The sequence below is a fragment of the Protopterus annectens genome, chromosome 7.part0, assembly GCF_019279795.1.
Source record: "Protopterus annectens isolate FY-2018-M chromosome 7.part0, PAN1.0, whole genome shotgun sequence".
Lineage (NCBI taxonomy): Eukaryota > Metazoa > Chordata > Ceratodontiformes > Protopteridae > Protopterus > Protopterus annectens.
The window spans coordinates 873,284,316-873,301,778 of NC_056739.1; the positions used below are offsets into that span (position 1 = coordinate 873,284,316).

The following is a 17,463-nucleotide window of genomic DNA, read 5'->3' on the forward strand; positions in this document are numbered from 1 at the left end:
ATTAGCCAAACAGACAACTTCTCTCTCTAAAGCTGTTATGGGTGTCATTTTGGAGGCCAGGAGGCCTAGCACCAGGAAATCTTATTCAGAAAAGTGGAAGAGATTCTGTGCCTGGAACCAGGTTCAAAACCTTGATCCTCTGGTCCCTAACATTCCTCAGATACTACAATACTTGACTGAGATGCTGGAGAAAGGACTATCCTTCTCATCCATTAAGATTCATGCTTCTGCCATCTTGGCTCATTACAACACAGATCCTCCTATTTTCTCTCACCCTTTGCTAAAGCAGTACCTCAGAGGGGCTAAAAACATAAGACCGCCCCGGAGAGCACCATCACCTACTTGGGACCTCAATTTCATTTTGGAAAAGCTCACTTTGCCTCCTTTTGAACCAGCCAATTCAGCAGAGTTAAAATATATATCATGGAAAACTTCTCTGCTTCTGGCAATAACCTCAGCATGAAGAGTCTCAGAACTGCAGGCACTAATGGCAGTGGAGCCTTTTATCATTTTCCACCAAGACAGGGTTTCTTTAAGAACAAACCCTACCTTTATGCCTAAGGTGGTAAACAGTGTGGCTCTTAACCAATCTATTCACTTGCCAACATTTTATCCAAATCCCCAAAATATAGGGGAGAGACTTCTACATTCCTTAGACATACACAGGCAATTGCGCTTCTATTTGGACAAAACAAAAGCTTTTAGAAAATCTCAACAATTTGTATCATATGCTGCAGGATCACAGGGAAAGGCTATTTCAAAGCAGACCATTTCAAAGTGGATAGGACACTGTATCCGGCTCTGCTACACACAAAATGGGAAACCTGTGTTTAGTAATATTAGACCACATTCCACCAGGGTAACTGCCACTTCTACTGCCTTCCTTAGAGGAGTACCTACCAAAGATATCTTGGAAGCTGCAACTTGGAATTCAGTGCACACCTTTACCAAGCATTACCATTTGCCTCTTTATTTTAGATCCAGAGCTGGCTTTGCCACTGCAGTGCTGCAGGGCCTCATAGCCACACCAAATCCTCTATAGAGCCAGCCACCCAAATTCAGCTTTGGGATTCTACCCAAGTGTAATGACTGCAGCAGTGAAACACGATGAACATAGTACAGTTTTGTACCTACCATAAATGTAGATGTTCGAGTGTCTTCACTGCTGCAGTCCAGGTTACCCACCCGCCAGCCCCTCTTTCTTATCTGGGACTAACCTATACTACCTATGTGGTGTATTTGCTGGTTAATGAAGGTTTTATTTTTACCTTTTTTGTATGTTTTATTAGCAATATGTATTGCCTACCATTTTGGGGGGCACCTGACATCTGGAGCAAGAAAAACTGAAGTAAATGGCGTTGGCTGCTTCTTATATACCCCTGGCGCACTGATGTCAGGGAAGAAGCGACAGCAACCGACGCCGGACCAAGACTTTGGAACTCAGGCAGACGGCCAGGATAACCCAAGTGTAATGACTGCAGCAGTGAAGACACTGGAACATCTACATTTATGGTGGGTACAAAACTGTACTTTGGGTGGCATGATGCCAGGGTAATCCTGTGGGCTAGGCTTGTAAAGGCTCCAGGGCCATTAGCCTAGTACACACCTATCCTATCAAGGATCCATGAATATAACACAGAAAATGTAATGGCATCTTATGATATAAAAGTGATCGATGAATATAATACTGAAAATTAAATTTTCTCGCAATTCTGTATTAGCCTTCGAGTGAAAGAAAGCAACACACAATAACTCGCAAGTGTGGAAAGGCTAACCCCGCCCCTTTCCCAAATCGGTAACACCACCCCTTTCCGCCCCGTGACGTCGGATGTGACGTAAGCAGGGTCCCTTCAGCTGAGGGAATCTTGCCGCGACCTTTGGGGTACTGAATGGGTGAGTCTACATTATATACTGGCAATGCAGTTTGTATCTTTGGCAGAATTTCACGTTTTAAAGCGAAATTCCCAAGTCTAACGAAAACATTTTCCCTCTCCTTAAACTTCTTTTTGTAACACTTTCTGAGCATTTTAGATTATTTCCGGGGTTGTGCTCTGCTTCTGATTAAGATATTTTAATGTATCGGGATTTGTTTTGCTTGAGAGCTTGTTCTAAATAAAGAGCTCTTTTATGAGACTAAATATTGGCAGTATTCGGCTGCACTGGCTACGCGGCATTTGTTTTGATAGTTATTTCCGGATGTTTTGATTGTCACATGTGCGGTTTATTTAAACTCTAGTTGGAACTAAAAAAAATGGTATTTTATTTGTTTTGTATGCAAGACGTTGCAGTGATATTAAGGACTGCGTGGTTATTGCCTGTTTGTAGAGTTTGATTGAAGCTACTCATTTGTTAAGATTTAGGAAAAACAAAAAGATGGCACTTTTTTACAATAACATTTTCTTGATCAACCTGCAAAGAGAGGCATTTTGTTATAGTTTGTTCTGAACGAATTCTCCTTTAAAGCTGTGTATTTTTAGATGATGTATGCTTTATTTGTACACGATTTTTGTATAGAGTACCTTAAATGTATGATTTTGCCAGTTGCTCAGATTAAGATACATTCAGTTTTACAGCAGCAGACCCAAACTTATTTTTGCCCATCCCCTGCTCATTTAGAAAGCTCCCCTACCATGTACATCGACAATAAAATATTTACGCATTATTGCATAGATTATAAAACATGTACATATAATATGTACTTTGAATCATAGACTGGAGATGCAACACATTAAAATGCGTGAATAAGGGGTCTGCCATTCGCCAATAACCCCACACTAGAATTGGTGAGTAAGAGGGCTGCCATTTGCTCATAACCCCACATTCGAACATGTAAATGAGGGGGCTGCCATTTACCCATAATCCATATTAAATATGTGAGTAAGGGAGCTGCCAGTCCCCCATAACCCCACATCATGAATCTTTAAAAAGTACCAAGAAAAGCCGAAAGAAAAAGAAGAAGAATCACTGCACTGTCAGCACCAGTACAACACAGAGTAACACAACTGCAATGTTTACATAGTGAGTCAATTTTGATGGAACATAGATTGGAATACTAGAATAAGGAGGCTGCCACCTCACCATAAGAAATCTAAAAACATATTACCCACCACACCTTTTAACCTCTTAGAGCAAGAAATTTGGACAAAGGCCCAAAAATAGGGACAATTTTTAAATATTGCTCTTGCAAACTAAGAAAGTTGATAGAATAAAATGTTTTAATTTAGCATGATTTTTCTGAAGGGTATTAAGTCTGAAACTTGAATGTCTGTTTTTATTTTCTGACTTCAGTGTTTAATGAGTTGTCACTAATTTGTCAGAAAACAAGAATTTTAAGAATGGACCAAAAATATGAGGCATAAATCTGGACATTCTGCAAAAAACTGTACAACTGAGAGGTATGTTACCCACTAACCTTTGCAACAGCACACCAGCACATATCAGTAAGGGGGTCTGCTTCCCCCTTTAACCCCTTCTAGTGAGGCTACTTCCCCCTGTACCCCCATCTGATGAAGCAGCACATGCATTTGTTACAGGTAGAAGTCATATACAGGAATTTATTTGAGAAATAAAAATGTTATCACTGTCCTCGTTGCATCTGTAATAACCCTAGTAAAGTCATCAGTAACATTCATTCCCAAAAGCTGGCAGACAAAAATGCACATATGATTTATTAAGCAGTGAAGTAAAGGTTAATCTCTGTGCAGCTGCTGAAATGTCTCGCATTCCACTGCATCATGCTGGACCTACCTACACCTATACAAATCAAAATGGTGTGTCTCAATCCACAGTATGTGCAGGATTCACAAAGGCTTGCACGGAGTGTAAGAGATGTGTAAGACTCCATGCAAGCCTCGCGATCCAGGAACAGCCCGAAACTCCGTGTAAGAGACCAGCTAAAATGTCTCTTACACGGACTGGGCGTGGATATGCTAAATATCTCACTTGCAGCCGAAAGGCATGCAAATGAAGTAGAGTAGCGATCCACGAAGCAGAAAGCAACCCGTGTAAGAGCCGTTTTAGCTGCAGAAATGTACTCAGTTGACAACTGAGTACGTTTCTGCAAAAATCACAATGGAGCCATGTCAACACCAAATAAAGGGTGCATATGTGTCAGGCAGCATGCCAGTGGCCAAATATGTGGCAAGGTACCCCGATGCAAATATGAAAAGTAAATCTTTTTTTTTTTTTCGGCCGATGTTTAAACGCAGCGCAGCCCCGCGCAAACGGGCTGTGCTGTATAAAACATAAAAATGAAGGTTATAAACCCACAAATGTGGGTTTTATGCAATACATGGAATTACAATACAGGGACCAGCAGACCAAAAACAACATGGCCACCGTTTAGTGGTTGCTAAGGGGGGAAGCTGAGTCTAAGAGATGTAACTAAGCATTAGTAGGCAATCTGATGCAAATGAGTGTTAGGATACTGAATTCCATGGTCACATAGCAAATGAGCACATTCTGAGTAGTGTAAGAGATACATAAGGGGGAGAAATAGAGTAGGAGATAGGTGACATCACAGGAGGGAATGGTAGAAAGAAATGCAGTTCATTGGAGGTCAGTGTTACATGACAGATGTCAGACACATATCATAGAAAGAGGAGTGCCACAAGATAAGCATGGGAAAGTCAAGAAATGGAAGGTGTACACTGTTGCCTACACCAAAGTTTCTTACTGGGCGTGCATGCGCACTTGTGAGCGCCATGAAGCGCGAGTAGGACAATGTGCGTGCGTGTAAGGCAGACTGAGCATGTGGGAGTGTGTTGGCAGACTTGTAAGACTGTTTGCGCTGGTGTGCGCGCGTTTTAACCCGAAAAACAAGATTCTAAAGTGTGTAAGCATGTGTGCGCGCGTGTAAGGCAGACTGAGCATGTGGGAGCCTGTTGGCAGACTTGTAAGACTGTTTGCGCTGGTGTGCGCACGTTTTAACCCGAATAAGCAGATTCTGAACCGTGTAAGCCACTGTGAGCGTGTTTCTGCTGGTATGCGCATTGCTCCCCCCTGAGGAAACAGAAAGAAAAAAGGAAGCAACAGAATTAGTAGGAAGCTAACAGGGAATACTGCTGGAGCTAGCAGGTGAAAACAATTAGAAGCAGGCAATAACACAGGCAGAATAGTAGCTCAGCCAAGCACTTAAAACTCTGCAAACAACAGTGCAAGATGTTTCTCTCAAGAGACACTGCAAGACAGGAGTAAGCTATTAGAAGTGAAAACTGAAAAAGCTGAACTCGGAGCAGAAATGCTAGGGGCTGTCATAAGGAGACATAGGCGACTTGCTGAGGGTGGTGACAATGCAGATGGTGCCAGACTACCCACAGTGAGGAGACGGAGAAGAGTGTACAGGCCCAGGGTCACCTACCATGGGTTACATGAGCTGGAGATAGTAGAGCGCTATAGAGTGGACAGAGACCTTCTGCAGCAAATTGTCAAGCTGTGCAGGCCACGCCTCACACACAGAACCAACAGAGGGAAACCCATCCCAGTGGAAACCAAGGTATGTGTTGGCCTAAGAATGCTAGCAACAGGTACCTTCCAGAGACCAACTGGTGATATGATGGGGATACCACAGGCATCAGCCTCCAGGGTACTGCACCAGTTCCTGGATGTCATGTCAGTGATCATGTATATTTCCCCAGTGCCCGTGAGGTATTGGCCAGCAATATGCGTCTCTTCCAGCAAATAGCGGAATACCCTGAGGTAGTGGGTGCAATAGACTGCACGCACATACGCATCAAAGCACCAGCCGGTGAGCGGGGTAGGGCCTACATTAACCGCAAGGGCTTCCCCTCCATCAACTGCCAGGTCGTGTGTGATGCCCAGGGCATAATAATGAATGTGTGTGCTGGCTGCCCTGGGAGCTACCATGATTCCCATATCTGGCATTTGATGCAGCTGTACCAGACATTTGCCAATGGGGACATCCCACACGGACACCTAGTGGGGATGCAGGTTATGCACTGGAGCCGTGGCTGATGACACCCATCAGAAACGCACACACACCTGAACAGGAACGCCATAATGAGGCACACGCACAAACACGTAATGTAATAGAGCGTGTGTTTGGGCTGCTCAAGTCACGGTTCCGGTGTCTGGACACATCTGGTGGAGCCTTGCAGTACTTACCAACTACATGTACCCAAATTGTCATGGTATGTGCTATGCTACATAATATGATCTTGCGAAAACAGCTGCAGCAGGACCATCATAGGGCCGGGCCAAACAGCCTCCCACCATTGCCAAGGCCATCACAGGCAGAGTGTGACTCGGAGGAGGAACAACCTGAGCCTGCCCCAGTAGGCAGAAGGAGGTGTGCACAGTATGCCCTGGCCTTGGCAGAGGCAACGCATAGCACATACACTGGCTCAGTAGGAACCCTGGGAATGATACCCCTCTCTGACTCACTCATATAATAACATGGATGCCTAAAATGACATAACCTGCTCTCAAGCATGTACAGGGAGTGTAATATGTGCATTCGACAGAGGCAGCCCTGCAGCACCACCTGAGGCATGATTGCCATGTGTGAAGTAATGTAACACCATGTAGTATATGCACACTTGAGGATCCTGACTAACATCCTACCCTCACCAAGCAAGATGCCACAATATGACAATGGGATGATCAATTGCAATAATTGGCTGAAGTATTGCAGGTAGTCAAAGGAGATCCAATGTGTGCCAGCCTGGGATGACATGCTGAGCATGACATGATGCTCCACCTGCTAGGGGTGGTATGCACCTATCAGTCCAGGCCTCATGGATACTGGCAAAGGCTGTCGTTACCCACAGTGTGCCCTGAATAGGTAAGGCTCAAAACACAAACCCACCTCCATAGGTACCACAAGGGATAAGAACCTAGATGTAATGCTACCCAATGCCAGAAGTCTAAACAGCAAGATGCGTGCAGTATAAACTCCCCCCAGTATGGAGAATGTTGATATCTGTCCTGTAACAGAAAACTGGGTCAAGGCTCACAACAGCACCCTAACACTACCAGGTTACACCTCATACTGTGCTGTACAGCCTCAAAACATGGAACAAGCTACAAAAGGAGGGTGACTAGCAATAATTGTCAAGGATAACCACACCCCCATGTTGGTACCACAACAAGAAGCAGCATGGACTAGCCATGGTCAAGTAACAGTGGCTAAAACTGCTTCCCAGTTTATAGCCTGCTACAGACTACTGTCCTAACACCAGGAACTGCACCTGGCCTATATTGGAATACATGAATATATCAAGCCCCCCAAACCACATTATATTGGTTGACTGAAAATACCCAGACATAGACTGGGAGCATTATACTAGCTCCAACACTGTAGGAGAAAAGTTCCTAGAATCCATAAACCAAAATGCCCAGGAACAACGTACCACTCCCACAAGAGGGGTAAGCATACTGGATGTGATAATCAGCAACATGTGTACTGGATGGCAAGATGAGAAGTGTACCCCTCACTGGTAAGACCAGACCATAGAGTAATCACACTGGATATACACATCCTGACCACAGTCCCTGGCCAGAAAACCACAGTGAAAAACATGTGTAAAGCATAAGTTGCACTCCTCCAAACTGATGTGGAATCCATTAAAGGCCCTGTGCAGGTGCAAAATATGGGCCACACCTCAGAACCTGTTATACAGGCATTCCGTGAACACAGCCAGGAATGCTTGGATTATGCAATCACAAATAACAACAAGACACAATGCCATACATGCAGGCATCTGGCATGCTGGACTCCAGCCATTACCAAACCATGCAAGAGAATGAGGAAGCTACTACATGATAGAGCAAACATAAAAAGGGAAGTAATCACTGATCAGTAGTATGGCAATAAAATATGTCCACACATACAATCCACTAAGGCCAGCTACAACAAGTTGAATCTGTGAATCCTGAGGCAATGTTACACCTGCCCTAAGTACACAGACAACCCCAACTCCCCCCAAGAAATACAAATATATGTGAGAGATGCAACCATTTATCCAAACCAGAGGCCGAGACCCCTCAACTCAGTACTGTCTAAACTAGTCAGGAGGAGAAGGTAACCACACACACCACAAACCCAGTCCCACATAGACCTATCACAACTGCAAACCAAAGACATAAACACAGAAAAACATTCCCGGAGGCCCTAATTACAAACACACCACACCAACAGAGGCCTCCAAAGCAGACCCCTAAGCAACCACAACCTCCAAACATAGCACATGCAACACATAGTACACAAAGCTGGTGTGCCAAACAGTCACAGGCCAGAAGGAGAAACAACATGCCTGATACAGTTGTAATAGGTGACCCCATAGTCAGACACACTGCTGTCCCGCTCACCAGACTGAACAAGGGAAAGGGTACAGTAAGCTGCCTGTAGGCTGCTACAATACGCCACATAACACAAGTACGCAGGTCACCCCAAAGCAAGTAGAAATATGATGCAGTCATTGTCCATGCTGGTGTGAATGACCTGAGATGTACCTCCCTGGACTACATGAAAAGAGACATAGATGAGCTCTCTGAGTATGTACTCCAGGCCTGCATGACACTGACCGTTTGCAGCATCCTGCCCTCACCAAGAATGATGCCACAGTACAAACACAGAATGATCAGCTTTAACAAGTGGCACAATTACTGCTGTCATTCCAAGAGGATCTAATGTCTGTCTGCTTGGGATGTCATGCCTGACAAGCCATGCTGCTGTTCCAGGGATGGCTTGCACCTGTTACCCCTGGGCATCTGGATATTGGATAAGGCTTTTGCCACCTCCATAGAGCCTTACGTAGGCAAGGCTGAAAAGACTAACCCACCACCCTAGAAAACATAAGTGGTAAGAAACATAAGGGTAATGCTGACCAATGCCAGATGTGTAAACTGCAATATGCATGCTCCTGAGGCCCTCCCCAGTATGGAGGACATCGATGTCTGTACAGTGACAGAAACATGCTGCAAGCCTACTGACAGCACACCAGCACTACCAGGTTATACCTCATATCATGCGTTATGGCCCTAAAACCTGGACCAAAACATAAAAGGAGGGGGAGTATCCATATTCAGCACAGACACCCATACGTCCAGGTAACTGACAATGCACAAAGCATCGGAGACCACCCATGTGCACCTAACCGCAGGCAAAACTGCTGTACAGTCTGTAGCATGCTACAGACCACACTCTCACACACAGGAACCCCACCCAGACATCCTGAAGACACTGGACAGTATGAATGTCCCACCAAATCCAAACAAGGTGCTCACAAATTACCACATAGGTGGTAAACCATTATGTATGGAAGGAGTAATCAGGGACCTAGGGACACAAGTGGACAGTAACCTGTTATATGACACTCACATTGCCAATGTGGCTAGGAAGACTGTCTATATTGGACACCGTATCATGAAAGGATTCACATCTACGTCAACAGAGGTCATTGTGCCCCTCTACTCTTCTCTTATCAGACCCATAATCTAGTACAATGCCTCATTTGGGATGTACCTTACCTGACACCTGCAGCAGTTAGAAAGACCTCAAAGGTACATCACCAAGAGGATAAAGGGTCTCAAATAGCGCAGCGCCAGTTAAACAAGGTCAGACTTCTTCTGGCTCCGCCAAGTCTGCTCTTCAAATTTTCCCTTAAGGAAGCTCTACTCTTAGTATAATCAGACTACTCACTATATTATAAGCCTAGCACTTGTTCTCAATACTTCTCTACTAAGTAAGCACTCTTGTATTAAGTAAAGCACTACATCTACCTACCACCCCTGTGAATATCCACTTCCCTTAAAGGCACAGTACTCCCTTATACTGTTCTAGCATGTCAAGTGGTAGATTACTGGCGTCCTCTCCAATTCAGCTGGTCAATCTGGGTATCTTGAGACAATACTACAATTGTCTCATGTACACAGACAACCCTCTCCTCCTCCCAACAAACACAAATACATGTGAGAGATGCAACTATATAGCCAAACTGGAGGCTGAACTCTCTCAACTCAGGGCTGGCATGACCAGACAGGAGGAGATGGTAACCACACACACAACAATCCCAGTCCCACATAGACCTACCACAACTGCAAACCAAACACATAAAAACACAAAGACATACTCGGAGGCTCTAATAAAAAACTTACCAAAACAACAGAGGCTCCCAAAGCAGACATCCAAAAATCCACCACCTCAAAACAAAACACATGCAACACATACTTCAATAAATCAGTGTGTCAATCAATCACAGCCCTTAAGGCCAAACACCATGCCTGATACACTAATAATAGGTGACTCTATAGTCAGACACACTGATGTCCCGCTGACCAGGCTGAACAAGGAGAGGGTGACTGTGAGCTGCCTATCGGGAGCTAGGATCTGCCACATAACACACGCACTCAAGTCACTCCAAAGCAAGTACAAATATGACTCCGTCATTGTCCATGCTGGCATGAATGACCTGAGACGTACCTCCCTGGACTACATGAAAAGAGACATAGAGGAGCTCTCCGATTATCTAGCCCAAGCTGGCATGACCCTGACCCTGAGCAGCATCTTGCCCTTACCAAGAATGATGCCACAATACAAAGACAAGATGATCAGCTTTAATAATTGGCTCAAGTACTGGTGTCATTCTAAGGGGATCCAATGTCTGTCTGCCTGGGATGACATGTTGGACAAGCCATGCTGCTTCGCAAGGGATGGCTTACACCTGTCACCACTGGGCTTCCGGATATTGGCTAAGGCTCTTGCCACCCCCATAGTGCCTTTTTTAGGCAAGGCTCAAAAGACAAATCCACCTCCTTAAGAAAACAAAAATGGAAAAAAACTAAGGGTAATGCTGCTCAACGCCAGAAGTCTAAATCTCAAGATGCAGGCACTTGATGCACTCCTCAGCATGGAGAACATTGACGTCTGTGCAGTAACTGAAACCTGGTTCAAGGATCCTGAGAGCACCCCAGTGCTACCAGGCTGTACCTCGTATCATGCTTTTCGGCCCCAAAACCCGGGCCGAACCACAAAGGGAGGGGGAGTGTCCATATTCATCAAGGACACCCACACCTCCAGGTTAGTAGCAACACATGAAGCATCACAGACCATACAGGTGCAACTAACCATAGGCAAAACTGCTATACAACTGGTAGCATGTTACAGACCACCCCCCCAATCTCAGGAACCCCACTCAGCCTTCCTGAAGACATTGGAGGATATGAATGTATCACAAAATACCATCATACTGGGAGACTTCAACTACCTAAACATAGATTGGGTACATTATTCTATCCCTAATACCCTAGCCCAAAGGTTCCTGGAATTCATAAATTCAAATGCACTGGAACAACTAGTCACCTCTCCCACTAGGGGAGATAATATACTAGACCTGATCATCACAAACATGGGGACAAAATGCTCCACACCGGAGGAGTACCCCTCACTAGTGAGATCTGACCACAAACTAATCACCCTGGATATACATATCCCACCTCCACCCCCAGCACAAAAGACCACAGTGAAAAACGTCTCAAAAGCAGACTTCACTCTTCTTAAGACTGAGATGGATCCTTTAAGCCCACTGAGCCAGTGGATACCACATCCCACAATGCCGAATCCTTCACAAATGCTTTCTATGGACATCTCCAAGAATGTATGGATCATGCAATCCCAAATAAATCCAAGTCCCTCTCCACCAAAGGCAAGCGTCCTGTCTGGTGGACCTCAGCCATTAACAAATTGTATAACAAAAGAAGGAAGCTACCGCACGTCAGAGCAAAATCCCATAAAGGGAAGACATCTCTGATCAACATTAGCAGAAAACTACGTTCTCTCATAAAAACATCCAAGGCCAACTTTGAGAGAAAAATCGCTAAGGATACTAAAGATAACCACAAAGCCTTCTTCAGCTATGTTAGAAACCTGGGCGGAAACCCTCAGATATGCTCAGAGTTAGTTCACAACAACAAAAAATACACTGAACCCACAGATATTGCCAACATTCTGGCTGACAGGTTCAGTGCAAATTTCTCCCCTCCCTCACACCCAAAAGAAGAAATACTTATCGCAGCTGAATGTAATCTCCCTGTCATCTCAGATGTTCAAGTGAGAACCGCCCTAAACAAAGCTAAAAACACAGCATCAATGGGACCTGACGGTATCCCAGATTGCATGATACGTGAACTCCAAGAGGAGCTAAACCCGCACATAAAAATGCTATTTAACCTTAGCCTTACTACAGGATATGTACCTGAACACTGGCGTACAGCAACAGTGGTCCCACTCCACAAAGGGGGTACCTCTACAGACCCTGGAAACTACCGCCCCATAAGCTTAACCAGCCTGGTCTGCAAAGCTATGGAAAGAATCATTATGGAACTCATAAACAGAGACATAGGGGACCTACAGACACTTGACCCCACCCAGTTCGGCTTTGTAAAGGGCAGATCCTGCCTTTTGAACCTGGTTGACTTTTTCGAAACAGTCGCTAGAGCCATTGATGAGGGCAAAGCAGTCCATACAGCGTACCTGGACTTGGCAAAGGCCTTCAACACAATACCCCACTCAGGCATCATAGATAAACTCAACAGCTTAAACATAAACCCTTATGTCACTAGATGGGTTGCAAACTGGCTAAAGGACAGAACCCATAAAGTTAAAATCGCTGGAGCAATGTCAGACTCAAAGCCAGTCACAAGTGGTGTCCCACAGGGATCTGTCCTGGGACCCCTCTTGTTCGGCATTTATTTCTCAGATGTTAAAGCAAACATGGGAGGGTTGTGGCTGACGAAGTTCGTAGATGACTGCAAACTAGGCACCATAGTCGATACACCAGCGGACGCATACATCCTACAAAAAGGCCTCACAGAAACGGACAACTGGTGCCGAGTCACAGCCTTAAACTAAATGCCAAAAAATGTATAGTCATCCCCTTTGGGAAAAACAAAGTACCCACAAATTATCACATAGACAGCAACCCACTGAGTACAGAAAAAGTAATCAGAGACCTAGGGACCCAAGTCGACAGCGACCTCTCATCTGACACCCACGTTGCCAAAGTGGTTAGAAAAACATTCTACCTTGCATACCTCATCATGAAGGGATTCACATCCAGATCCAAGGATGTCATTGTACCCCTATACTCCTCCCTCATCAGACCCATGATTGAGTACAATGCCCCATTTGGTATGTACCTCACCCGGCATTTGCAACAGCTGGAGAGACCAGAAAAGTACCTCACCAAGAGGATCAAGGGCCTCCAACATATGTCTTATTCTGCCAGACTAAAGAAACTTCAGCTCTATTCAGTAGCATACCGCCTGCTCAGAGGTGATCTCTGCCTGACGTACAAAGCCATGTCCAATCAGGATCTGATGGACATGCTCCACCTCAAAAAATCCAAATCCATCAGGACCACGAGAGCTAAAGACTTAAACCTCGGCACAAGTATGAATAGGCCATGCTGGAGGGATAGATTCATAACCCAGAGGCTTCCCATGCTTTGGAACAAGATCCCAGTTCATATTAGGCAGAGCCCCTCACTGACTCTCTTCAAGAGAAATCTTGATGAGTGGATGGGAGATCGTAAATTTACCCCAGGGGTCACATCTGTGTCACTGCTAGACAGAGGCACAGTAAACTAATTCTGTTGTATAAGGGGACCTTCATTGTGTCACTACTAGACAGAGGCACAGTATTCTAAATTTATTCTGTACATTTTTGTACCATTTCATGGGGTGGCAAAAGCCACATCACTATGGCTAGGCTTACAAATGCCCCAGGGCAGATAGCCTAGTACTAAACTATGAAAATATGTCATATGCTGCCTGGCTGTAGACACCCCAGCTGAATGCAGGCACATACTGCCTACACAGAGGCATTGTATGTCTGTTGTACAAGGCCATGTCCAACACAGGAGTAATGGACATGCTCCACCCCAGAAAACTCAAAGCCATTGGAGCTGTGAGAGTGAGAGATGTCAACCTCAACACATAATGAAATAGGATGTGCTGGAGGGACAGATACATAACCCAGAGGCTCCCCACACCCTCGAACAGAATCCCACTCCATGTTAGGTAGAGCCCCTCACTGACACTCTTCAACAGCAATCTTGCCAAGTGGATGGATGATCGTAGATGTATACTGGGGGTCTTCACTGTGTCACGTCCAGACAGAGGCACAGTAAATTATATCATAAATGGCCATAATATTCACATAGCAAGGGTCGGCGAAAGACACACGCACTCTGGCTAGGCTTACAAATGCCGTAGGGTGGATAGCCTAGTATGAACCTATGAAGATACAAATTGTACAGGACACTAAGGATAATCCCAAGGCTTACTCAACTGATGGTAGGAACCGTGTTGGGAATTCACAGATATGCTATGAATCACACAAATATTACAAACAACATACCAAACACACACACATATTGCCAACATACAACCTGACAGGTGCAGTGCAACCATCCCCCAGAATGCAAAATATCTATCCCAGCAGACTGCTGGCCCCCTGACATTGCAGATGCTGAGGTAACAGCCAGCATCTACAAAGCAAAACACACAGCAGCAATGGTATGAGATGGTGTCCTGGGCTGAGACCAACATGGACTCCAAGAAGAATGGAAAGCCAAATCACACTACTGCTCAATGTCAGCCTTACCACAGGATATGTACCCAAAGAGCAGTGTACAACAACAGTGGTCCTTCTCAACAAAGGTGTTGCCTGAATGGATACTGCAAACTACCACCCCAGAATCCTGACAAGCTTGGTCTGCACAGCTATGGAAAGGATCAGCATGTACTGCAGACATAAAGATATTGGGGACCTACTGACACTGGACCCTACCCAGTGTGGCTTTCTGAAGTGCAGATCCTGCCCCTAAACATGTTTGACTCATTTGAAACCATCATTAAAGTTATTGATGAGGGCAGTGTGGTCCACACAGCGTAGCTGGACCTTGCAAATGCTTCCATACAATACACTACGTGTTCATTATAGATATGCTCACCAGCTTAAATATAAACCCCTATGTCAGTAGAGGGGTTGCAAACCAGACCAAGGACAGAACTGACATGGTCAGACATGCTGCAGCCATGCAGACTACAAACCAGATATAACTGGCATCCCACAAGGCTTGGTCCTGGGACCTCCCTCCTTTGGTATATATGTCCCATAGGTACAGGCCAGCGTGGAATGACTGTGTCTGAACATGTATGCAGAGGACTACAAACTGCCCACCATATCTGACCCTCCAGCTGACACAAGCATCCCACAAAAGGGCCACATAGAAACAGACAACTGGTGCCATAGCCATGTCAGCAAGCTAATTGTAGAAAAGTGTATAGTCAACCCCCATGGATATACAGTAAGTGCCCACCAATTACCACATAGGTGTTAACCCATTACGTACCTAACATGTAATGAGAGACCTGGGGACACAAGGTGATAGATATGCTGCATTGGACAAACATGTGGCTGTAGTGTTCACAGAAACATACCATATACCCACCTAATCATGAAGGTTGTCAGATCTAGATAAGGGAAGGTCATTGTGGCTCTGCAGTCATCCTTCATCAGCGTTACAATTGACTACAATAGCCCCTGTGGGATGTACCTCAGCAGACACCTCCATCAACTGTAAAGTCCCCAACAGTACCTCACCAGGAGTATCAAAGAGCTTGAACAGATGGCATGTGTTGCCTGATTAAACAAACTGCAGCTCCACACACTGCCATACTGCCCACCCAGAGGCAAGCTGTGCCTGATGTATGAAGCCATGTCCAAGCTGGAATCAATGAACATGCTGCACCTTGTACAATCTGAATGGCAGTGAGCTATGCACATGAGAGACCTGAACCCCAGCACTGACATACATAGGACAAGCTGTACTGCATGATCCATAACACAGAAGCCACCCCCACTCATGAGTAAACTCCCAGTACAGGTTATCCATAGAGTCACTCATAGATTCTCCTCAAGAAGAATCGTGATGAGTGGATGGGAGATGGTAGGTTTACCCTGGGTATCACTGTTATGTCACAGGCAGACGGAGGCACAGTATACTAACCATGACATATGTCATGGCAAACTCCACTTACAATGTGTGTCGAAGGACAAACACACTCTCCGACTAGCATTAGAAATGGCCTAGGGCACATCGCTACTGTTTGCCAATGTACACCTATGTTGTGGAATACACTACCAATGTTGGTCAAGCCTGGTATAAGTAGTTCATATCTGAACATAATGCAACATGGTCAGATGTGCACAACTGGCCCCTAACCAGGCTGTTGTGCTCACTATGGAAATGTAAAGCAGTGATAGGACTAAAGCCCAGGATACTGTCCACCACAGTGAAAGTACTGAACCAGTACACTATATGGTACTGCAGTGTTAGGTCAGTATGAAAGGATGTTGACAACTGTATGCAAAGTATCACATGCAAACCCTGCAGACACAGTATAATCCCTGTTGTGTTCACACACAAAGCAGTTGGACAGTAACTATACAACATGACACTCAACACACAACCATAAACGGGTGATATTGTTGAAGTTCACACTCATCCACAAATGTAGTGGGCTGCAGAGTTCAACATATGGAAAGCACACACTGGGCATGCTCGCACACTTTGATAAATGAGACATATGTCAGGCAACATGCCATGGGAAGGCTGAACTGGGCATGCTCACACACTTAGGCCAAATCTCAGTTTAGCAGTTGGCCACACATATCTGGTATGTGTACGTGTTATTCCAGGAACCAACCACATTACAGCAATCTGCCCAGTGCACACAGTTAAATGACTACAGAGACATACATGATATAGTGGATCCCTCCCATATGCAAACATCTTCCACAGATACACACGTTGTTCATACAAACAGGGACTGCTATGGCAATAAAGACCTGCAAACAGTCTATCAGCAACAAATAATGTGCATCTGACAATTAAACATTTGGGTGTAGAGGTCAACACTAGGCTGTTTGCCCTAGGGAATGACAGCTTAGCCAGAGTATGCTTGGCGTCTGCCTCCCCAGTACAGTAGGCTACTGTGCCACTGTAAAGTAGGTCACATAAGGCACCGTGTGAGGCTAGTGTGCTGTGCCTCTGTCAAGCAGGGACACAGTGGAGATCCCAGGGTTTGAATGTGCTAAGCCACATCCATGTTGTTGGTGTGTGCTGGAAGAGGGTTGCTGAGGACCTCTAACAGTAAGTGGGCGTCAATAACAGACTGAGGGGAGCCTTATCTGCATTGTCTGGACAATTTCACTGTCAACACTGTGTCGTGATGATTATGTGGGATTGAATTGTCGTGCCGGTACTGTTCAGAGATGTCCTCCCTCTGTGGGCTACTGCTCTGCAATGTATTAGCTCACTCTGTCTGTTGGACAGCTCATATATGGCTGGTGTACACCTGACAGGTGTCCTGTTGTGGAGCAGTCATGGGTATATTTGGGATAGCATGATCAATGTAAACCTTCCACATGCTCATAGA

At 45.2% G+C, this 17,463-nt stretch overlaps 1 protein-coding gene across 1 annotated transcript in view; it reads left to right on the forward strand.

Annotated features, from left to right (window-relative positions):
• Nucleotides 1-1,797: 1,797 nt before the first annotated feature.
• DPP8 (dipeptidyl peptidase 8) overlaps nt 1,798-17,463 on the forward strand; it is a 1,004,126-nt gene continuing 988,460 nt past the window's right edge. Inside the window, exon 1 of the mRNA XM_044077448.1 lies at nt 1,798-1,893. The gene's annotated coding sequence lies outside the window, so the exon portion shown is untranslated. The remainder of the gene's footprint in view (nt 1,894-17,463) is intronic.